At 37.3% G+C, this 24406-nt stretch overlaps 1 pseudogene; it reads right to left on the bottom strand.

The window, feature by feature from the left end:
- Positions 1 to 23681: 23681 nt before the first annotated feature.
- LOC148758350 (large ribosomal subunit protein uL6 pseudogene) lies at positions 23682 to 24257 on the bottom strand (annotated as a pseudogene).
- Between the last annotated feature and the right edge of the window lie 149 nt (positions 24258 to 24406).

The following is a 24406-nucleotide window of genomic DNA, read 5'->3' on the forward strand; positions in this document are numbered from 1 at the left end:
TAAAATTTGTGTCTCCAAATTGAGTTACTCTCCTGAGTACCACATTCACATATCCAACTTCTTATTTCGTATCTTCATTTGGAATGGATACCTATAGATATTTCAAACTTAATGTTTCCAAATAGAAGTATAGAGTTTCCAGTCTCTCCCACTTTAATCCCAAATCTAATTTCCTCCAAGTCACTATATCTCAATAAATCATACCAATTGCTTAAGCAAAAAAGAAAAAAAAGAATTCAAGAAGTCATTCTTGACTGTTCTCTTTCTGTCATACTTGCATCCAATATGTCAATAAGCTCTACCCCCTCCTGTAAATAACTGTATTCCAAATCTTATCACTTCTCTTAATTCACCTTGCCACAACCAGTCCAAGCACCGATGATTTTTGCCCTGATTCCTACAATAGCCCCCTGTTATTCTTTTGCTTAATACTTTCAAAAGGTTTCACACTGTACGTGAAAGTCCATTTTTAAAACTATATATATCAAGCTAGTGCCAAAGAATGCTAGCACTCAACCATTTCCTAGTTTCTCTTCTTGGGCACATAGCTAATCTACATCCCTTCCTCCCTTGTGGAGATTGACTGAATTTGGGCAATGAAACATAGGGCAGAATTAGTGGACATCACTTCTAGGCTTGGCCCCCAGAATTTCCCATGTGGAATACTCTCTTCTGTCTTCCTATTGTGTGGCAAAATCGGAGGTCATGTGTTAAGGATGGTGTTCCCACAAGATGAAAGAAGGATGGGATCTTCAATGTCTTCATGGAGCAAACCATCCACCCCAGCTAACTGATTGGAATATGACATGTGTTAGAAATAAAGCATTACTTTGTTAAGCCACAGTTTGAGTCCCCACGTGATTCAGCTCCTGTCCATATCTTCAACCTCATTTTATTTTGCACTCTCCTTTTTCACTAGGCCCCGTTTACTCTAGATTTCTTTCTAACCCATGAATTCACACAAATCGAAACCTTTGTACTTGTTATCCATGTGCTTGGATTGATCTTCCCTTTAGATGAAAACATGTCTACTTCCTTCTCTCCAATCAGATTATCAACTCAACGCCATTTCTTCAAAGAGGACCTCCCTGGTCGCCTATCTTCAACAGCCTCCCATACTGGTCACTTTCTATAATGTTACCCTAACACATTGCAATATTTATCGGTACCTAAAACGATCATATTGTGTTTATTTTTTTGCTCCTCTCATCCTAGAGTGCTAGCTCAATAAAAAGAAGGATTCTTAATGGTCACTGTTAATACCTAAAATAGTGCTTGGCATGTAGAAGGCACTCAATAAATATTTGTTAGCTGATTGACTACCATCCACAGGTATGTTATTTGAAGATAAGAATTGTATCCTAAAGCTCAAATGTATATACAGCATATGTCTCATGTAAACCGCAATATTTCGAATAGAATGTCTATATAATTACATGTAAACAAGGTAATAGAAAGGTGTAGGATTTGGAGGCAGAAATACCCAATTCAAGTTTCGAACTTTTTGTGTGATCCTAAGAACTTATTCTTTCTCAGGCTCTATTTCCACTATTTCCACAATGGGAATACTATATAGTAACTATAGCATATATTTCATTCAGATGGCAGTCTTATGACATATAATGTTTGTAAATAAACAGTATGAACTGTATAGTTTGTATAATACCATATTTAAGGTCACGAGGCTATTTTTAATCCCATACAAAATGCTTTGTGTGTCTAAATACTTTGTGGGTAGACAGTGCTGATAAGTGATATCTACGTTAATTAGAAATATTATTACATGTTATTAAACTACAAGGTTCTCTGAAGGGTATAACACTCTGTCATCACAACTTCTTGGGACTTCAAGACAAAAAAAATTGCTTTCCATTTAACATTTGGTTCCATCACTCAAATTTTTCTTTCACATGCTGTTGCTATTCCAGTCTGGTGAAGGTGAATTAAGAGTTAATATATGGGTGAAAACTTGAATTTTTGTTCTGGTAGAAATGTGAAATTTCTCTTCTGTGCTTCTGTTAGCATAGTTCTGTGAGGCACATGCTCAAATTGTCCTTTATTGGCCTAAAATCTCCCCAAACTGACTAACCTGGGAACAAACAAACAATAAATACTTGTTCCCGTAAGCAAGTCTTACAATCAAGCTATTATCTGTGTGTACTTTTCCCAGAAAACAACATATATTATAACAAATAGAACATGTAGTACTTGTAAAATTCCTATGAGAAATGCTCTTTGGGAAATTAGACTTGGTTGCTGTTTAATATTGCTATTGGAAGAGAGGGAGACGTGCCCCCTGAACCCGCCTCAATGAGGAAGTGAATTATGGTTGGTTATTACCACTGTTCCTAGTTCTGCCCCAGAGTATGTAGTAAAGTGATGGGAATATCTCTTGCCTTTGAAGAAGTCCCCTGTTTAACCCTTAAATGAAGTGATAGGTTGGAGCAGTCCTCTGTGTCTGCCTCCCAAGGCCAAGGGGCCATGCCAGCTCAGAGCTGGGACTGGAGAAGGTCCTAGATTGCTTACAATTTCCCCTCTTCAGAAGAGGGCTGAAATGCAATGCTGGATGGATCATAATTGATTTCCTAAAAAAAAAAAAAAAAAAAAAAAAATCATTGCCCTAGAGGAAGGAATAAAGTGAAGAGTAGAATAATTCTTTGGCTGGTTTCAGTCTCCTGGTGTGCTGAAACATCTATCTTATTGCTCATTAAAAGACGAAATTGGCCTGGTCCTAAGAAGAAATCATTTTTGATTTTGACAAGGCCCTAAAACAAAGTTGTTTTTAAATGGCATTATGCAAGTTTTTACAAAGTTAGTGTTAGCAGCTTTGTCCCACTCTGTAATACTGGCAAAAGAAAATTTTCTTGATTTTGTTAATGAAATCTACAAATCAAGGAACATTTGAATAGAGACCTAGGAGAGCACCTTTATTAATGTTTTATGATACTTATTTAAAATAACATAAAGGAACCTGAGAGATTTTGTGTCAGGATGGAATTGAAATGCATTATTGCTTACCAAATGAGAATATACAGGAGGTTTTCCATAAATTGGATTCCAGCTAACCTGACACCCTGCTATAAAAGGGCTTTCACCTTATGGATGTGTATTATTAGCAAACTTTATGGTGCTAAGTAAATTGCATTTATACGTCTAGTGGGGCCTGATCCAGCTTTTGAAAATTGTGCTTAATTAAACACTAGTGCCTCATTGAACATGCTTACTCCAGAGTGAGGTAAAGAATGTGATCATACGAGCCAGTACTGGGGATCTAAGCATTAGGCATTAGTATTTGTTTATGTTTCATTTTGAGCAAAGAAACCCTACCATGACTAACTGGATGCTTTTCTTTCTTACTTGACAGTTATTGCTGAGGTCAAAAAAATAACTTCTATCAGGAAAAAAAAAAAACACACACCAAAAACCAAAGTGGTTTCAAATCCCAATTGCTAGGATAAATCCCGTAGACATTTGGAAAATGTTGTAAATGCACATGGTCAGAAAATTTAGATGGTATAGCAAGTGTAAAATGAAAACTAAAAAACATGCTCCCATTTAGATCCCAAATCTAGTTTGCCACTTTTGAAACTTGCTTGGTGCATGCATCGACAAAAACATTTTCGTGCCTGAATACATGTAAATATGAATATATCCTTATATATAAAGAGGAAAATATGCTTTGGAAATTGTTCATGAAAGGAAGGGTACAATCTCAGTATGCTAAACCTGACTTTTTAAATTTGGTTCATCTTGTAGAGCTTTTCCTGAGCAACGAATATAGAATACTGCAATCTTTTCAATCACTGTATACTAATTTTACTGTGTGGATGGACAATAATTTATTTAACCACTCTCCTAGTGATGCATATTTAGCTTTTTGTTTCATGCTAGTATAAATAATGCTGGCCAAATACCCAAGCCTATATCTCTTAGCAAATGTCACACAGAATAAATTCCCAGAAGTTGAATTGTTGGGTCAAAAGGCAGACACATTTTAAATTTTGGTGATTTTGCCAAATTGCACTCTGAAAGGTTGTAGGTAGTTTACAGTCCTACCAGTTATGTCCAGGAATGACACTTTTCCCACGCTGTTACTAGAACCAGTTTTCATTAGACTTTTAGTTTCTGGTCATTGGAGACTTAGAGATTTGGACAAGTGTAATCTGTGTGGTAAAAGTTTTGCAAAGTAAATGAATGCAAAGGAAGCAATGTTCTTCCTTTCTCATGACTATGGATGAGGTTAGGTGATCTAGAGAATTTGAAAGCTGAATGGAAGAGTTCATCTCTGTGGGCACTCAAAGCCCGTAAATACGTGCAAACCTGAGACAGGCTATCTGACGGTGGACACAGTATGCATTCTTGGAAACATCAAGACAGACTTAATTGTGTCTTTAGTTTTAGAAAATTTTCTTGATATCTGCTGTGATTTTTGAACTATTTCCTAGCCAATTCATTGTATTTATTATGGTTCTTAACCTTTTGCTGCAATGGAAATTGGTTATTATAGCCATTAATGCTTGATACACTTTACAATCTTTTCTTGATAAAATGTTTAACAAAATAAGAATACCTCTATACCAACGGGTATGATATAAAGAAGAGCTTTACAAAAATTTATTTTACTCTGTGGTTTTATTTATTTTATTATTCTAGGAATCAAATCTTTTCTTCAAAATTTGATGGTCATTGAATTGCTCTGTTATCAACACTTAGCTTCAGTGGAGAATCTGGTTCTGGATAGTTGGATAGTCATAACATAGTTCTTCATTCCAGGAAAGTTTTCTTTGTTTCGATTGTTATTTTTGTTTTCATTTGTTTGTTTTTATTTAATTATTGGGAAAAGAGCAGCAACCACCATAGTGACTTTTTCTTTTCAAAATTTTTTACTAAATCCTGGGAACCAATGGAGTATTAAACAATTTCTCCTTAAGCCAAAATGAGTTTCAGGGGTTACTTTAGTCTCTTAAAATGGTGATATTATGAAAAGTTTCATTTTGAATTTTTTGTCTACTTGGAGAAGACTGTTTTCGTTTAAAGCACTTGCATTTCAACCACTTGGAAGGTTGGCCTGTGAGGACCTTTTGTTCACAGTTCATTTTAGTGGGTTATTTCATTTTCTGTGATCCAGACAGGCATTTTCACTTGGTTGGCTTCTATTTCTTCTCTCATCTGGTCTTTCATTAGGCCTCATTGACCTGAATTGGTTCTGTTCGCTTTCATTTCACATTTGCTCCTCTGACTCCCTCTGTATGTTGGTCTTGGCGGTGGGCATTCATTTAGTTCTTGGTGGAGTTCCCCATGTGGAGTTGTGGTACGGTGCTCAGATCTTCCATGACAATGCTGAATCTCTTATCTAGTCAGCCCACCTTCACTTCTGCCAAACAAACCTTTTATTTAATGGCAACTGGGTCATTTTGTAGCAGAAACTGCTTTTAAAAAAATTTTAGTTCTGAGAGCCAACTCTAGTGTTGAGATAAATAAAACAAGGTTAAGTCTCAATTAGTTAAATTTCCATATTTTCTGACATCCTTTGCATGCATAGAATTTAGTGTTACATCTAGTCTTTGAGAAAATAAAATGAACCTAGAAAATAACTCTATGCTCTCCTGGGGATAATATTTCTCTATATACCAGTTTTTCCCAGTTTGTTTGTTAATATATAATTGACAAGCAGGAATTACATAGGTATATTAAAAGTGTACAACTTGATGTTTTGATATGTGGTATACATTGTGAAATAACCATTACAATCAGGCTAATAAACATATCCATCATCTCCCTCCCTTCCTTTCTTCCTTCCTCCCTCATTCCCTCCATCCCTCCCTTCCTCCCTCCCTCTCTTCTTTCCTTCCTTCTTTTTTGTGTGATGACATCACTTAAGATCTACCCTGTTAGAAAATTTCAAGTATTGTTAAGTGTAGTCCTCATCTCCAGAACTTACTCATTTTGTATAACTGAAACTTTGTACCCTTTGCCTAACATCTCCCTATTTCTCCGTCCCACAGCCCCTGGCAACCACCAATCTACTCTCTGCTTTCATGAGTTTGACTATTTTAGATTCCACCTATGAGTGTGATCATGCAGTATTTCTCCTTTTGTGTCTGGCTTATTTTACCTAGCTTAATGTACTCCAGGTTCATTCATGTTATTACAAATGGCAAGATTTCCATCTTTCTCATGGCTGAATAATATTCCTGTGTGTGTGTGTGTGTGTCACAAGTTTTACTGTCATTTGTTGTTAGACATTTAGGTTGTTTCCATATTTCGGCTATTGTGAATAATGCTACAATGAACATGGGAGTGCAGATATCTCTTTGAGGTACTGATTTCATTTCCTTTGGATATATATACTCAGAAGTGTTAGCATTAGGTATTAGTATTTGTTTATTGGTGGATCATATAGTAGTTCTATTTTTCAGTTTTTGAGGAGCATCGATATTGTTTTCCATGGTGGATGTATGTGTACATTCCCACCAACAGTGCACAAAGTTTCCCTTTTCTTCACATCCCTGCCAACACATGTTATCATTTATCTTTTTGATGATAGCCATTCTAACAGGTGTGAAGTATTATTTCATTGTGGTTTTGATTTGCACTTCTCAGATGATGAGCGATATTCAGCACCTATTATGTACCATCTGTATGTATTCCTTTTTCAAATTGGGGTTTTTTTCTCCTTCCTTCCTTCCTTCCTTCCTTCCTTCCTTCCTTCCTTCCTTCCTTCCTTCCTTCCTTCCTCCTTTCTTTCCTCTTTCTTTCTTTCTTTCTTTCTTTCTTTCTTTCTTTCTTTCTTTCTTTCTTTCTTTCTTTCTTTCTTTCTTTCTTTCTTTCTTTCTTTCTTTCGCTATTGAGGTGTATGGGTTCCTTATGTATTTTGGGTATTACCTCTTATCAGATATATGGTTTACAAATATTTTCTCCTAGAGTCAAATTACCTTTTGACTCTGTTGATTGTTTCTTTTGCCTTTTTGTTTTGATACAATCCCACTTAACTACTTTTTTCTTTCGCTACTTATGCTTTTAGTGTCATATCCAAAAAAATTGTTGTCAAGATGAATGTCAAGAAGATTTTCCCCTATAATTTCTTTTCGGAGGTTTATTTCTGAGCTCTCTATTTTGTTTTATTGGTGTATGTGTCTGTCTTTATGCCAGTACCATACTTTTTTTATTTCTGTAGCTTTGTAGTATATTTTGAAATTAGGAAATGTAATACCTGCAGCTCTTTTCTTCTTGCTCAAGATTGCTTTGGCTGTAAGGAGCCTTTTGTGTTTTCATATGAATTTTAGGATTGCTTTTTTTATTCTGTAAAGGATTCCATTGGGATTTTTGATAGGGATTGCATTGAATCTGTTGATCATTTGGGATAGTATGGACACTATATTTATATTTAACACTATACGTACATTTGACAATATAATGGGAGTGGTGGCAGATGAAGTGAGGAGATATTGTAGGAGGCTGTTAGTGATCACAAAAGGGAAAAATGGCATTTTGAATTTAGCAGCTAAGATGAATGGAAGTGTCAATATTGCAAAAGTTTGAGGAGGTGGAATAAACCAGATGAAGAAGAAAAGTTATAAACAATATTCAGGATTTTGGCTTGATCAGTTGGAAGGAATTTTACATCTTTTTCCTGGGATGGGAAACATAGGAGGTTTTCAGTTAGCAGGATCATGCTGCTTTTCATGGGGATAGGAAACACAAAGGGACAGCACATTTGTAAGAGCAGTTATTGGTTCATTTTTGTACAAGTGAAGCTTGAGACATTTATGTGGGTAAATGCCCTTGCAATTACATAACTTTTCTGGAACTCAGGAAAGTACTGAACTAGTGATGTAATATAATGGCCACCAGAATGAATGAGGTTATTTAGGGAGAGAGTTTGTAGACTAAAAGAGGAGAGGGCAGGAGACTATCAACATTTAAGCAATGACCAGAAGAGGTCCATTCTCTGCTTATCCCATCTGAGAAAAAGGTAAGATTATCAGGAAAGTGTGGCAACATCTACATTAAGGGAAACAGTGTTACATGTTGCAGAGACATCAAGTAAGAGCTACACAATGTCTATTGGACTTACCAAAATAGAGAATACTGATCACAGTAGTTAGAGCTATTAGTTAACGGATGGTAGAAACCGGATATAAGTGGACTGAGAAGTAAATAAGAAGTGATGTAATGGAGACCAAAAAAAAAAAAAAAAAGGACAACTCAAAGAACTATGGTTGTCATGTAATATGTGTGTATTTGTTGAATAAATGAAGATAAATGAGAGAGAAGACAGTTGTGGAGGGAGGAATGAGTCTTTTTTTAAGATAGCAGAAATAATGAGCAGTGTAAATTTTCTTTGGATGAATGACAGCACAAGAGAAAAAAATACTATAGAAAAAGGAAAGAGGAAATAAAGAGAAAGGAGGCCCCAGGGAAGTACCTGTGGATGGATCCAGAGCCTTGGGGGAAGGCAGTAGGCCTAGGAAGCTGACACCTCTTCTCTATGAAAAGAAGAAAGGAAAAATAGCAGGCATGGTTGCAAAGAATTGAGATCGTTTCTCTCTGCTGGCTTCTCTTTTTCTCTGTGGAGGAGGAAGAAAGGCCATTTACTGAATGATGGAGGATTCGTTGGAATTTGAGGGTAATGGAGAAATTTGAAATACATGCTCTGCAGAGTGAATGAGAAAGCTAAGGAAAGAAACATTCGAAAGTTTGGCAAACAGCAAATAGCACTTTGTCACCACTGGAGATCTAAAATGTGTTGTGATATCAATGAGCTTAGTTGTGTAATTTTCCTTGAAAGCTTTACGAGCCTGGATGCAGGCACGGAGAAGAGGACAAGTTGGGTTGATCCTATGTTGTCATTTAGTTAGGAATGACTGATGGAAGGAAAACAGAAGGTAAGTATTACAGATAATGGCAAGAGGCCCTTGATGTGATGACCCTTGAAGTTGAGGGAAAATATGGAGGTAAAGGCAGATAAGAGATAGACCCCCAACAAAAGGATCAAGGATTAGTTGTCTCAGTAAGTCAAAAGAACAGATGCTGTTAATTGTGTGAAAGATTCTGGAGGACAGAAAGCTGTGGTCAGAGAAGCTGAATGCTTTAGTTTAGGAAGCTTGTGGCATCAACAGCTATTGAGTGAACTGAGACCAAGAAGGAAGTCCTGGATGTGGCTGTTGGCGTCACAATGAAATGATGTCACTAGAAGGGAGGATGTTAAGACACTGTGGGATTAAAGTGATAGGTAAAAAATTCGATCCTTGTTGAAGCTACCAAGAATGATGACAATGCTTGGGATATATAGAAAGGCTGTGATCGGAACCCTAAAGTCTTATTGTATAAAAGAGAATTGCCAGGCAGTTAAACGATACATAGATTCGGAGAGAGAAATGATGGCATAATCGAAAGTGAGGAAAGGAGCAGTCTGGGGTCAGCTTTGGACCATAAGTATGTTCTATGTGGTTCACATTGTATTTTTTAAATTTGATTACGTTGTTATTTAAACATATGAGTTTTCATACACATGCACACACACATATGCACATACAGGCACACATATACACACACAATGAATTTTTAGCTTTGCTTACAAATTAGGACAATATGGAAAGGACACAAATTTTCCTAACCATGAACTGTATGAGGTAAGTGCTTGGTAAAATTTTGAATAAATTCAAAAGAAATTTAGCATTTTAAGACTCTTTTCCCCTTTGCTTGTTGTCAATAGGAATATACATTAAACTTAAGATTTATAGGAATGATCTAATTATGTAATTAACAACAAGAAATGAGATGAGGTCTTCTAAAATATAGTAGAATTTTTAAGATATATTATTTCATTTTAATATTATTCTATGTATTTTATATATTATAATATTATTTCTTGATTTCTTAACAGATCATTATGGGGTTTAAACCAAAAAACTTGTTCCTTCTATGCCTTTGAGAATATTGTTCCAAAAGTGATTTTGTGCTCTTAACTAGATTATTTACTGTTCTACTTTTCAAAGGTCAAAGGCTTCTTAGCTGCTCCTGGCCTTGATTCCTTATGGGCAAAGAATTGCAAGAAAGTTTTTTGCTTGTTCCTTCAAGATAGGCCCTCTTCAATCAAGAACTTTACTATAAAAAGAAATTTGGTGTCTGATTTAAAGATTCTACTTTTATTCTTCTGACCTATTTTAGAAACATATATTTCTGTACTGTTTCTGAATTCTAAAGTTAATAATTTTCTTTGCTTTTCTGACACCGAAAAAATCTTGTTCGTTGCTTTCCACAAGTTAAGCATTCATTTGTTCATAAAAATTAAAAAGTCCTATATATTTATTTGAAAAGCTACTATGAACGTTATTTTTTTTTGGTTTTATTTATTTACATTTTTAATTTAATTAAATTTATTGAGGTAACATCGGTCAATATTTTATACGTTTCAGGTGTACAATTCTATAATACAGCAACTGTATACTCCATGGTTTGCTCACCTTTCAGAATCCAGTCTCTTTCTGTCACCATATATTTGACCTTCTTTACCCTCTGCATCCTCCCCCACCCCCCTTTGTGATGGTTAACTTTATGTGTCATCTTGACTGGGCCATGGAGTGCCCAGCCAGTTTGCCAAACATTATTCTGGGTACCTCGGTGAGGGTGTTTCTGGTGGAGATTAACATTTAAATTGGTAGACTGAGTAGTGCAGGTTGCCCTCCCTAATGTGGGTGGATCTCATCCAATCAGTTGGAGCCCTGAATTGAACAAAAAGGCTGACCCTGCTTTGAGTAAAAGGGAACTCCTTCCACTTCACCACTTGAGCTGTCATATTGGTCTTTTCTGGTTTTCAAACTGGAATGCAAAAATCAGCTCTTCTTGAGTCTGAAGCCTGCTGGCTTTTAGATTAGAAGTTGCATCCTTGGCTCTCTTGGATCCCAGGCCTTTGGTCTTGGACTGGGACGGCACCATTGGTTCTCCTGGGTCTCTAACTTGCTGACCGCACATCTTGGGTTTTCTCAGTTTCCATGTTATGTGAGTCAATTCCTTACAATAAATCCCTCTCTCTATATAGATTTAATGTTAATTTTTACCTCTGAAGAATCCTGACTAATATAGATGCCAAATGAATATAAGGTACACTTTTAAAATTTGATTTTTTTTTTTTTAAATGGAGGACAGGGGAAGGCAGGTATCTGCAAAATAGAGGTTGAACATAGATGTGAGTTTATATTTTACAGAACAAGTTCTTAGTAGATGTCTTTGAGTGATCCACATTAAATGGGACTACATAGTAGATGCATTTTAAATTTGAATTTTCACTTGTTCATTTGATAATGTAGAGATAAGTATCTTTTATGTTCTGAAGATTTACTATCCTACCGATCTATTCAGTGTGCTTTATTAGAAATGATTGTTTTAGATGACTACAAAATTTTGATAAAAACCATAGTTTCTCTTTCCTAATCTATCAAGTATTTATATTTGTTCCAAGAATCATGACAAACATGCAATTTAATATAAAGGTAAAGGTGCTTCATTTGTTTTGGGATCAGATGTCCTTAAGGCTATCATATCTTCCTTAATAAAGACCTTGCAATATAACTAATTTATTGGGAAATAAAGATATTCATTTAGTAAGTAGGTAGTCTGACAGGCCAGAGGTCTGATCTTAAGATCAGAGATCTTAGGGTCAATCCTAAATATAAGCCTTAGACTGATAATGCTTTCATTAAACATTTCAACCAATCAGAATCTTCTTGTTCTTGAATTACTCTGCAAATTTCAAGTTACTCTTTCAGGCCAGGGTAATATATTATTTACACTAAGGAAATATGTGAATTAATGATATCTCTACCACAAGTTTAAAGGGGATCATGGTGCTTTTGAAAATTTTAATTTTGTTTTGTTTTTGTTTTTGGTCCTGCAGAAAGGTATACTTACTCATTTGTTACTTGATTTAAAAAAAAAAATCATGCAAGGATACAGAAATGTATGCTCAAAGAATTTTAAACAAATTCATGAATAAAGATTTCTCTTTGGTTTGGATCCTTTTTTTCTATAACTCTGTGTATGTGTGCATGCGTGCGTGCATGCGTGTGTGTGTGTGTGTGTGTGTGTGTATTAATTTCAGCTCCAGTCATGAGCACTGAGTTGTGCATTTGACCCTAAGGTTTCACTTCAGCATATGTTTGTGCTTGAGTGTTTGCATATACTTTGTGGTGGTAGTTGCTGAAATGCTGGTGGAGACCGTTTTTTAGCTTTGAAAGCCATGGTATGGCTTGCTGTTCAGATGCCCTTTTAACTGGAAATTTTTTGTTTTTAATTACCAGAAACACCCTGGAAATATTTCTATGGCTGCCAAATTACAATTATGGTGGTGAGGTGTTTTTATTTGATATAAAAGGAGTGTTTTTAGCAAGGCTGTCCTAGGGTGTGCAGGGCCCTAGGTGTCATAGAATGAATTGTATTCCCCAAAATCCATATGATGAAATGCTAATCACCATAGTGTCTGTGCTTGGTGATAAGGCTTTTAAAAAGGTAATTAATGTTAAATGAAATCATAAAGATGGGGCCTAATCCAATATGACTGGTGTCTCCCTAAGGGACACCAGGGGTGCATGCTAACAAAGAAAAGGCTATCTGCAAGCCAAGGAGAGAGGCCTTACCATAAATCAACCCTGTTGGACCTTGGTCGTGGACTTCAGCCTCCAGAACTGAGAAAACACATTTCTGTTATTTAAGCTACCAGCCTGTGTTATTTTGTTATGGCAGCCCTAGAAAACAAATACACTGGGTAAATATTTTTGATGAACCATCTCTTCAGGTGAAATGCAAAGTTTCTGGCCAATTTCATATCTTACTAGGAGAAAGAGGTAGCAAAGCTATTGTTCCAATGTCATGCCTCTGTATTGAAACAATACAGATCTTTGTTCTGCAGTTTCCGGATGCCATTTATTTAATGCTGGTTACATCATTACTCATCATGCTTCATCATCCATCACGCTGCCTATGAATAGGGCTTCCCATGACTCTTTCAAAGGTTGTTATTGTGCTTCCTTGATAATGACCACAAATGCAAGGCTTTCCAACAGAGTGTGCAGGAAAATGTGAACAGTACATAATTCATTTTCTGGGCATACTAAATTTATCTTTCAGAATCTTAGAGGAAACATAGAACAACACTTCTTCCAACACGTCTTTTCTTAAACTCTTTAGGCTGCAATCATTGCATTCCTAGGACGTGATCTCTTTTGATAGTGATCTCACCCGTCTTCTATGCATCCTGTCTTTCCCACACTGCCACAAGTGGGAGGATAGCTGAAGTGCTGAGAACAGTCCTGGCTGTAAGGAATATTTAGCCCTCATCTGGAATGACTTATAACCTGCAGGGAAATGCATGATGTCACAATAGGAGGCAAGAGAGGACATTAATGAAGGACCTGTGGGTGTTGATGTCTCAAAACGTCTCAAAAAACCTTCAGTGGATGGAGAAGGGTAATAGCCACCTGTGGGAGGGCCAAAGATGGGTGAGGTGTGTACCCTGTTGCTATGGCAGGTATGTGTGGGCACAGGGTAAATGATGCCCACTGCCACCCTATCACCACTGGGCGCTGCAAACTGAGGTGGCATTATTGAAACACCAACCAGCAGGAGCAATGCATGATCAGCACGTGTGACTCAAGCCCAAGGCTTAGTGTGGACTGTAAATAGCCCACATCCCTGAATTAACGCATTGTGAGACCTGAGTGAGATACCTCGAATTGTGTGTAACAGTCAATAGGAGCGATCCTGGAACTGGGGCCCTTTGGGTGATGTGGGATCACCTAAAGGTCTGAGTCGCAGAGGTCCTCTGTGCCTCTTGTGGACCCCATGCTGTATAGGGGGACCGAGTCTCAAAGGACAGAAGCAGAGTCAGGACCTCCACAGATCTCTGCCCCATGGGGCTCAGACATCCTGCTTTGGTGGCACTGCCAGCCCCTGACAGTGCCCGATCCTGAAAGAGAACTTACAAAATTTTAAGGAAGGCATCCAGAGCTTTGGAATCCCTGGGGCAGTGACGTGCCTGAGTCTAAGGGGGCACTGGTCTTTAGCACCATACTAATGATGGTCTGTGTTTGGCAATTGGTCAACCAGGTCTCCCCTCTTTGCACTTCCTTCTGTTCACTTCTCTCTTCATCGATATTTTATCAGCACTACCAAGTCCTCCCTGAATTAGGCAGGGTATACACAACATTAACTGCCCCACACTCAAAAAAAAAAAGCAAGCAATTCATGTTGGACTTGGTAATAGCATTTTCTTCTGTTACAAACATGTCATGTCATCTTTCTCTCGAGTGTTCTTGTGGATATTGTAATATTGCTAAAATCACAATTGTACTAGTTTTCTATTGCTGTCGTAACAAATTACACAAATTTTGTGGCTTGAACAATGCAGATTTGTTATCTTATAATTCCCTAGGCTCAGTGAGCTAAAATGAAGATGTGGTAAATCTGTGTTTCTTCAGGAGGCCCTGGGGTAGGACCCAGTTCCTTGCCCTCTTCCAGCTTCTAGAGGCTGCCCACATTCTTTGGATAGTGGCCCCTTCCTCCATCTTCAAAGATAGCAACATTACCTCTCACTGACTTTTTTCCCTAGCCACAACTCTCTCTGATTGTAGCCTGAAAATCTTCTGTGCTTTTAAAGACCCATGTGAGGAGATTGGGCCCTTTGGAATAAATCTAGGGCAGTCTTCCATCTCAAGGTACTACACTTTAATTACATCAACCTCCCCTTTGCCCTGTATGGTAGCATATTCACAGATTACGGTGTGGACATCTTTGTGGGGGGCCACTATTCTGAGCATCACAACAATTTTAACAACCAAGTAGCGTGGCAAGATCTTTATGTTGTTTAGAATGCTGTCCCTGTAATGACATCAAAAATCATGCTTAAATCCTTTGGTCATTCACAGGGAAAAAATATGAAAGAAACCATTTATGCTACATGCTTACAGTTGTTGTTTTTTTATTAAAATATATTAATATATCACAAGTGGACTAGGGAATTTCATTTTCAGTGCTCTGCAGTACAGTTTAAATGATATAATATCAATTATCATTCTTGTCAGTTTCCTTTTTCTTCTTTGAACTAGAAAATGACAGTGTTGACATTTATTTAATATTTAGTCATGCGTACAGAAAGACTAGAGTCCTAAATTTACCACAATGCCCAAGCTAAAAGGAAAATTTCAGCCTCTGGCAAGGAATTATTTGATTTATCACCTAAGACATCTTGCTAACTTGAATTCAGGATCCAGAGGAAGAGAGTAATGATGACCTTAGCCTCAAAACTGAACTTCCCAGGACTGGTTGATTAGAAATGTGGCCAAAGAACGTGGGGGTCTTTAGCTAAGAAATGAAAAATATCTTTCAGTGTTTTGAAACTATGTGGAAGAAATGCTCTATCATCAATGTTAGCACTATGATATGACGTGATTAATAAAATTCCCTCAGCTCTATACTAGAAGGCAGGAGGTTTTCCTCTGGACTCTATCATAAACTTATGTAAAAAAAAAGTGTTTCACCTGAGTGTTTCCTCTTATGGGTAAATAAGAAACTTGAGATAGACTATCTCTAAGGTCTCATTCAGTTATTAAATTTTATAAATTCCCTCTTTTTGAAAATAAATTGTCTTGGAATATACTTTAGATCAATTACTGTTTTCAAAGAATTAGCCCCAACTTAAAATTCATGCTCCTTCCAACCTAATAGATAAGTGCTCGTTATTTCCACTTGTATGTTGCCATATCAACTTGCACATGTGTCAGGAATAGCATTCATATTGTGTAGCAATCCGATTTTATGGGTATCACTCTCCCCTAGTAGGTACTCGGTTACTCTAGAGCAGGTATTCTATTCATTATTCATCATGTCCCTGGAATTCAGAATAGGGATTATAACATGGTGGGTCTTTATTAAATACTTTTTGCATAAATGCATTAATGTTCTGTGTACATAATACAAGCATACCTTGTTTTATTGTACTTCGCAGATATTGCATTTTTTACAAATTGGAGGTTTGGGGCAACCCAATAGCAAGTGTATCAGCACCATTTTTTCAGCAGCATTTGCTTGCTTTGTCTCTGTGTCACAGTTTTATAATTCTCGCAATGTTTCAAACTTTTTCATTATTATTTGTTGTGGTGATCTGTTATCAGTGATCTTTGATCAGTGTGTTACTGTAATTGTTTTGGGGTGCCATCAACTACACCTGTATAAGACAGTGTATTTGATCCATAAATATTGTTTATTTTCTTGAGGTATAGTTGACAAATAAATTGTAAGATATTTAAAGTGTATGTTGCGATGATTTGATATACATATGCATTCTCCCATCAAGGTAATTAACACATCCATCACCTCGCATATTTACCTTTTTTTTTTTTTTTTGGTGAGAACATTAAGTTCTAGTGTCTTAGCAAATTTCAATTATGCAATGTACAGTTATCAGCCATAGTCGCCATGTTATACATTGGATTCTCAGATCTTACTCGTCTTATAACTAAAAGTCTGTACCATTTTGTCAACCTCTCCCTATTTCCCCTACACACCCCCATCTTTGGCAACCACTTTTCTACTCTGTTTCTATGAGTTTGAGCTTTTTTTAAGTAATTTTTTTTTTTGGGGGGTGGGCGTATTGCAGAACATTGTGTTTCTCCAGGGCTGATCAGCTCCAAGTTGTTGTCCTTCAATCTAGTTGTAGAGGGTGTGGCTCAGCTCCAAATCCAGTTGCTGTTTTCAATCTTAGTTGCAGGGGGCACAGCCCACCACCCCATGTGGGAATCAAACTGTCTGTAACCAACTGAGCCATCCGGCCGCCCCTTGACCTTTCTTTTGAGATTCCACATATAAGTGATGCCATGTGGTATTTGTCATTCTTTGTTTGGCTTATTTCACTTAGTATAATGCCCTCCAGATTCAGCCATGTTGTTGCAAATGACAGAATTTCTTTATTTTTTCTAAGGCTGAATAATATTCCATTGTTATATATATATAAAACGGGGTTGCCAAAAATATATATATACAATTGGACACCACTTTGGTCAGCATTGCTCAAGCAGTAGTTCGCCATAATCAGAAGTGTCTGGGTGCTGATGGTAACCACTTTGAGCACCTCTTGTAATTGCAGAAGTCAAACATGACTTGTATTCATCTTTTGTTATCGGTATATATTGAGTATTACAATTTTAGTAGCTTTTGCTTTCTTAACATGTGTATACATTTTTTGGCACTATATATATATATATATATATATATATATATATACATATATATGTATATATATGTATATATATGTATATATCTATATATCTATATCTATATATAGTATTTTCTTAGGTGTTTCATGCCTTGACTATTATGAATAAGGTTGCTATGAATATGGAAATACAGATATCTCTATGAGATAGTAGTTCTGTTTACTTTGTGTGTGTGTGTGTGTGAGTATGTATATATATATCCAGAAGTGAAATTGCTGGATTATATGGTATTTCTATTTTTAATTTTCTGAGGAACCTCCATACCATTTTCCATAGTAGCGCAGCAGTTTACATTCTCACCAATAGTGTACAAGGAGTTTCCTTTTCTCTACATCCTCACCAGCATTTGTTGTCTCCAATGATGAATTTTAAATGATGGACTTTTGGTTCTTTTTTACCAAAATGGTAAACTTTCGGTTATTTTTTATTCTTTAAATTATTTATTTATCAGAATATTTTACCTGATAGAATACAAGAAAATGGGATTTTCTTGCGAGCACAAGAAGGAAAAAAATGAAGCAAAACAAATTATCTGGTTTATAGCTTAGTAGAATGGAATTTTGTCACTAGAACAGATTTTAAATACAAATTCCAATTTTAGAAGCCTCTTTTTATACTACTTTATAATCAGAAATTTCTATATGAAGTTGAATGTCCAGGAAATAGAAAAGAATTCAGAACTATCAGAATTTTATTATTTTATCAAATATTGAGTTTATCAGGAATTTTACAGCATTTATGTACATTGGGTATTGTATTAGTTTGGAAATCAGAATTATAAAGGATATCAGTTTGTTTTTCATAATTAACAGTGATAACAAAAACACTGAAGTACCAAGAGACTGTAACAATTTTTTCAAATATGAGCCTCAGGAATTTAACTGTCTCTGAGGCAAGTGGGGATGAACTATTGGTTAGCCCCTTTGAGCAACAGGAAAGCTTGGGGCCAGTGGAATTGTGACTTAATTCTTATCAGCAGTGCTTATGGGTATAACTGGAAATAGCCTTGTATTTGCTGATCTTTTCTTTTTTGCTGTCCTGATGAGTCAGGCTCTCTCTCTCTCTCTCTCTCTCTCTCTCTCTCTCTCTCTCTCTTTCTCTCATTTTCTCTTTTTCCTTACCTGCTTGGTACCTCAGAAAACTTAGCCTAATATTTCAGGCAGGGTAGAAAGCTCAGGAGCTCTTATTTCAAAATGTATTTCTAGGGGAAATACAAATAGAATCAGAGTGTTACATTTCTCTAGGAAAGTCCTCTTGAGGCATCTGAGAGTTGGGGGTTGGGGTGTATGTCATGCCATGTGCAGTCATTGCAAATGAGTGCAATTCCATTCTCATATGTTAAGTGGTTTCAAATACCCAAGATGAGTGAATTACAAAGAAAATATTAAAAAGACTATGTAAGAGAGAGGTTAAAGCCAATCTATCCATATATATAAAATTTCTGGAAGCTTTTAGATGTCTGGCAGTTCGGAAAGGTCTGAATGCCCTGTCAAAGAAGATAGGACTTTTCTCTAGGGATTTCTTTTGTCTAAAGCACAAAGTGCAGAAAGCATATCATCATTTTGCTATAAATTACACCTTATCTGGTATTTTCATTTAACCAGTTTAGTTTATAATGCACTCAATGCTTATGATCGCAACTGATGTTCCATTATTGGCTGTTAGATGCTGACTCAAAGCTCTTTAGCAGGGTTTCATCACTTGGAACATTGGTTTATTTAATATACATTTCTTGAGCTCTGGCTATGTGATAGGTACTCCCTGTTCTGTGAGTTGGCGCACTGAACAAATAGGCAGATAGTCCTGTCATTGTGGAGCAAAATAAAACAAGTGTACTGTATGTTGGACAGTGATTATTGCTGAGAACATACATCAGGGAAGAGAGGTATAAAATGCCAGGGTGGCCAGTGAAAGGTCACTGAGAAGTAGACTTTTATGCAAATACCTAAAGCAAGTGAAGGAGCTACCTATCTCTGGTACAACCTAGGAAGATGGAAGAGCAAGTGTAATGGGCTAGGGCTGGGAGCTTGTCTGTTGTCTTCAAGGAACAGAAAGGAGGCCAATGTGTCTGGGATTGTATGAGTGAGGAAGCGTAGTAATAGATGAAATCAGGTAATGTGGGCCTTACATTGTCCTCAAGGTCATAGAAAGGTCTGTATATAAGAATCTCGGGGGAAGGAAACCAGACATTGGCAGCATTCAAGTTACTCACTGTGCAACCAAGATTGAGAAACATCACTTTTAGGGGTAGAATGATATGATGGGATGTCCATTTAAAATAAAAAAAAATTCACTTCTGCTGCTATTTGAGACTATTCTGAAGGGAAAACTAAAGAGCAGTGATTAGTAGTTGGGAGGTTATTGTGAAATTCCAGGCAAGAAATGATAGCAGTGTGGAGCCGTAAGAAGTAATGGAATTTTGGATCAATTTTGAGCTCAGTGATGTATAACTTCTATCATCCCCTACAAATTCTCTATGCTAATCTGCAATGATAGCTTATATCAAGTATGTGAACTATTCTGGCACTGACTTCTTGGTAGCCAGCATAGCTATGATGGTCCGACATAAGGGGAAACTGGCATCAGAGGTTCTGGTAGTGTTCTATTTCTTGGTTTGGATAGTGATCACAAGTGTATTGGGCTTTTTAGAATTCATCAAGTCATACATTCATGATTTTGGCACATTTTTGTACATTTTTTATACTTCTCCCTACAACAAGGTGGAGGAGCCTACTCTAGAATAAAAAAGACTAAAACAACTTAAAAATGCATTGGTGATGCCTCTCTCTTGCTCAATAGCTGCAGGATGGTGTGGGTGATTATAAACATTTGGACACCCTTGCTTTTCAACCCCCTCATGAACTACACCTTTCTGCGTGTCAGTTTCCTATAAAGACCTTTTCTTGACCTTTGCTGTAATAACAAACCTGTACGATGTCTGTTCTGTTTTGATGAGGTTGCTTAGATAAAGGTCTTTCTCTCCTCATTAGTATCGGACCTGGTGGGACTGAGGCCCTTATGGAAGTGAGATGGGTCTTTGACTTGGTGGGAGGGAAGCAGGGGCATGTCTAAGGTCACCAAAAGAGCAGAAAAATCAGTTAATTTGAGAATCTTTGCTCTCTTTTATTCCGACATTGTGATGTGACCTTGCACTTTACTAATCCTGCAGTCTTAAAATGTGACTCTGTTCTTTTAGGGAGTTCAGTGAAGTTAATATTTGAAAAGGTTGAATGGACCTCAAAGACTAAACTAGTATATTTGGAACACATTCTGAGATGCATTAATGTGACTTTTTTAATTAAAAAAAGTAAACTTAAGCGAACTTTGCATGTATAAACAAAAATGAATAGAGTGAAAGATTCTCCTCTTGTGGAAAGGAATTGACATAGCAGACATAATTCACTGGGACATTCATTTGTTGGCCAATACAGTGCATTAAAAGACAGCATTTGCAAGAAGCCAAGTCCCAGTGAATACACTGGCCCTAGTTCATGGATGTATACCTAGAAAGAGGAAGCCTAGAGGGACTGGCCAGCATTTGCTTGGCACCGAGAGTAGGGTACTTGAAGGGACAAGTTGGATGCTAGTAGTGCTTTTGTAGCATTAAGGAGAGCATCATTTGGATAACCACATTCATTTTTTTTCTCTATTCAAGTACTTTAAGAGTTGGTTTTTGAAGATAGAGTTTTTCCGGACCTGAAAGAAATGCCTATGTATGTCTAATCACCTTCCAGTGCAGTATCTATTATCTGATAATCATAATATGTCAGCTAATCAGCTTAAAAACAATCTCAAAGAGGACTTTTGTTAATTTAATTTTTTAATTTTTTAATGCTTCCCTGAAAACTTGAGAGGAAGAAGAGGAAATCTTTCCTGTACTGAAAGAGCTGCAAAGATACCAATCATTGGCTTTTGCTACTGACAGTGCACTTAGCTTCTGCTGCAAATGCATTTTATTGTAATAGGATGATGTGAAAAACGGAAGTTTTGCTGCACACATACAGGCAGATATTATACCACAGGGCTCGTATTAATTGCCATCTAGACCATATGCTCTGCTTAATCAAATGCATCGCCTGGTGAAAATTGCTTTCCCTGATAAACCTAGTATAGCCATCTTTCATTTATTTTCTTTTTTAGGATTTAGTCAGGCACTCAAGCTAATCAGTAATACTAACATTTAACATACTGAAAACTGTCATTTCCTAGTGCTTTCTAAACTTGAAACATATAATAGAGAAAACATTACAGCTTTTCAACATTGTTTATATTTTTGCTTAATTGAATAGGATTTTGTGGGCTTTAAGAATGTGTTCAACATCTATCCTTTGTGGCTTAAGTTAATTGGCCGCTCTATTAACCCTTCACCTGCTGAGTAAACTAGACCATCTTGACAAAATTCAAAATAGAAGCAGGCTTTTTCTTTTCAGTCTCGCTCAGTGGTACCAAATGTAGCCTGTGTTTTTTAAACTTCCATAGGAACAGAACTTTGAGGAAGGGGGCCTCTTCATTGGTTCTGGAGTATCTGAAAGTATTTTTTTATCTGATGAAATCTAGTAGCATTAATGACAGTGTGACTGATGATAAAGGGGACATTGGTCATCCATGACATGCTAGGAAAAAGGCTGATGCTCAGTTTGGTGCTAGCAATCTTGTGACCCTCGCTGACCGTCGTGGGAATGGACCTTAGGCCTGAGACTCTTCCTTACCAGCAGATCAGCACTCACACAGCCTGCATTGGGCGTATCATTTTGTGTGGGAATATCTTTCTCTGTTGTAAGCCCACTATATGCTCTTTTGTTCTGCTTAAGTGTCAGCAACATACGATGCTTGGCCAACCCATTGATGTGTCTGTCTTGGGAGAGGAAGGGATGGGATCCTCCCAGTGAGGCACAAAATAGGCACATATGAGTGAATTGCCCTGCATTGGCTGCCAGGAGAGCCCCAATGGCCCTGGGAGAACAAGACCCAAATTGGACCTGATCTTGCTCTATTTCCTCTCTATGTGAGTAAAGTATTGTTCCACCCAGTGCTTGACTGTGTTGTGTTTTCCCTGGTGACTCTGATACCAATATGCAATTGGCAGATGTTTGGAGTTTCCCACTGGGACTGGTAACTGGTGTACGGTGTTCTGCCAGACAGTGGGCTATCGCTAAGTGTATGGGAGCTCTTGAAGAAAGAAAATGGTGGCCTCAAGTCTTAAGATTCAGGGAATGAACTAGAATGCATCTATGACTACCCCAAAATAAACTTTTATTTACTGTAAACACAGGACTGAGATGTCTGAAAACCAAACCTAACGTCTAGTCCTAAAGTTGCCTGAATTTCAATGCTCATTGAATTCACAATCTGGCAGAATTTCTTATGTTGATGACATTGATTTGGAAGAAGTGAAAACCAAAAAATTGAGATGGGGACCTATGGACAGATCCTGATGCCTCCTTTGAGGTAAAAGCCTTGCAAAGTATGGCTGATCCTTCATGGGACCTACTTCCATCTGATATCTTCTAGATCTATAACTAGATTAATATCCTGGTGCCAGTCCTGGCGATTAGTTACAACGTTTGACAGTACAAGTAGTGCCATACTCACCAAGGTAACTGCAAGATTTAACCAGCTTCTATTGACAGAATCCTGGAGCACATGTACAGGAATACATCCTAAGATAGTTGGAACAATAAAGGACACATGTAATCTTGTATTGGGTGAATTTACTGATATGGATGAACTAAACAGAGATTCTGGATTTAATGTTTTAGCTTAAGCAGCTAGGATGGCTCTAAGAGTTTGCTTTGTTAATTTACTGAAATATGGGCCCAAAGACAACTCTAATTCAAGTTGAAATTTCAGGAGTTCCTTGATGTACTGTAGAGGAAGATATCAAAGGCTTAGGAAGATTGTAATGCAAGAGTAGATTTGTTATGTCAGACCTTTGCACCCAACCCTGAACTATATCCCACAGGGGGGTCCAAAGAACGCTCCCTTCATCTAAGCTATGAGAAATATACGTGTAGCCCAGTATCATTGGAGAGCGCTACAATGGCTATTCTCTATAGATCAGGACTGACAGAGAGGATGCTGTCAGCAAACTGGACTCCTTGAATTCAAAGGGGATGGTGCGATCCCTGGGCAGCAGGGACTAAAAGGTGGTGCGTAATTGCCAGAAGCAAGGTAGACGTAGTTACCGTATGGACAGCAGAGCTAAAGCAGTGATCAGAATTTGACCTGCAGAGACAGAGAAAAAGCTTTGATGATCGTGGTGTTTGTAAAACTGAAATAATGTTACAGCTTCCTGTAGTCTTTTCTGTTTTGTTTTCAATACATGACTTTTATTGCCTCTTTAAAATATCACAACTAATTCTGAGGAATCGCTCGACACCTCGTTGTTTCTGTAGCTGGACAATTTAGATCTTATTTATCAGCCTGCTGAACTGTTCCTTTTTCAGAAACATAGATACCATCCAAAAATGTTCTGATATCCTTGTTTTTAACTGTTGTGACTTGTTGAAGCAAAGCAGCTGACTTTTATACAAGTTCAATATAATTTCCTTCAAGAATTAACTCATCTTTCGGGTCTTGAGATACTGAAAATTAACACCTGACCTCATCTGAACCCTGTGGATGTATTTTTCACCCAAGAAATTTTGGATTTCAACAAGAGAACCATTCTCCTGAATAATGACGTTGATGGGGAAGTGAGCACACACAGACCTCATCTTGTAACGGAAGCCCAGTGTAACACCTTTGATCACCCGTCATGTTCTGTACGTGACTACAGATAGTGCAGACAGTAGCCAGTTCCTTTCCCCACCATTTGTCAACCTGGAGCCTCCTTTTCTTTCCGAGGAGATTGAGCTCTACATGGATGTGATTGAAGTCCCCCCACAGGGTGCTTCTGGGGCTCTTCCCAATAACTGCACGTCCCTTCAGAGTGATGTCCACATTTTCTGGAATGTTCATGGTCTGATTGCCGAGAATGGTCTTCATCCTCACAGTAGATGCAGTAAAGAGAGGACCTCCTATAGTCTTACTTGAATTGTTTAAGTGGCAAACTCTAGGTTTGGGAACAAAAGCCTGACTTGAATAACAATAGAGTTAGGGTCTCAGTCAATTACCAAATATGAGCCAGTTTCCAG

Source organism: Rhinolophus sinicus, chromosome 4 (genome assembly GCF_057876585.1).
Source record: "Rhinolophus sinicus isolate RSI-liver-muscle chromosome 4, RSI-T2T, whole genome shotgun sequence".
In the NCBI taxonomy this organism is placed as follows: Eukaryota; Metazoa; Chordata; class Mammalia; order Chiroptera; family Rhinolophidae; genus Rhinolophus; species Rhinolophus sinicus.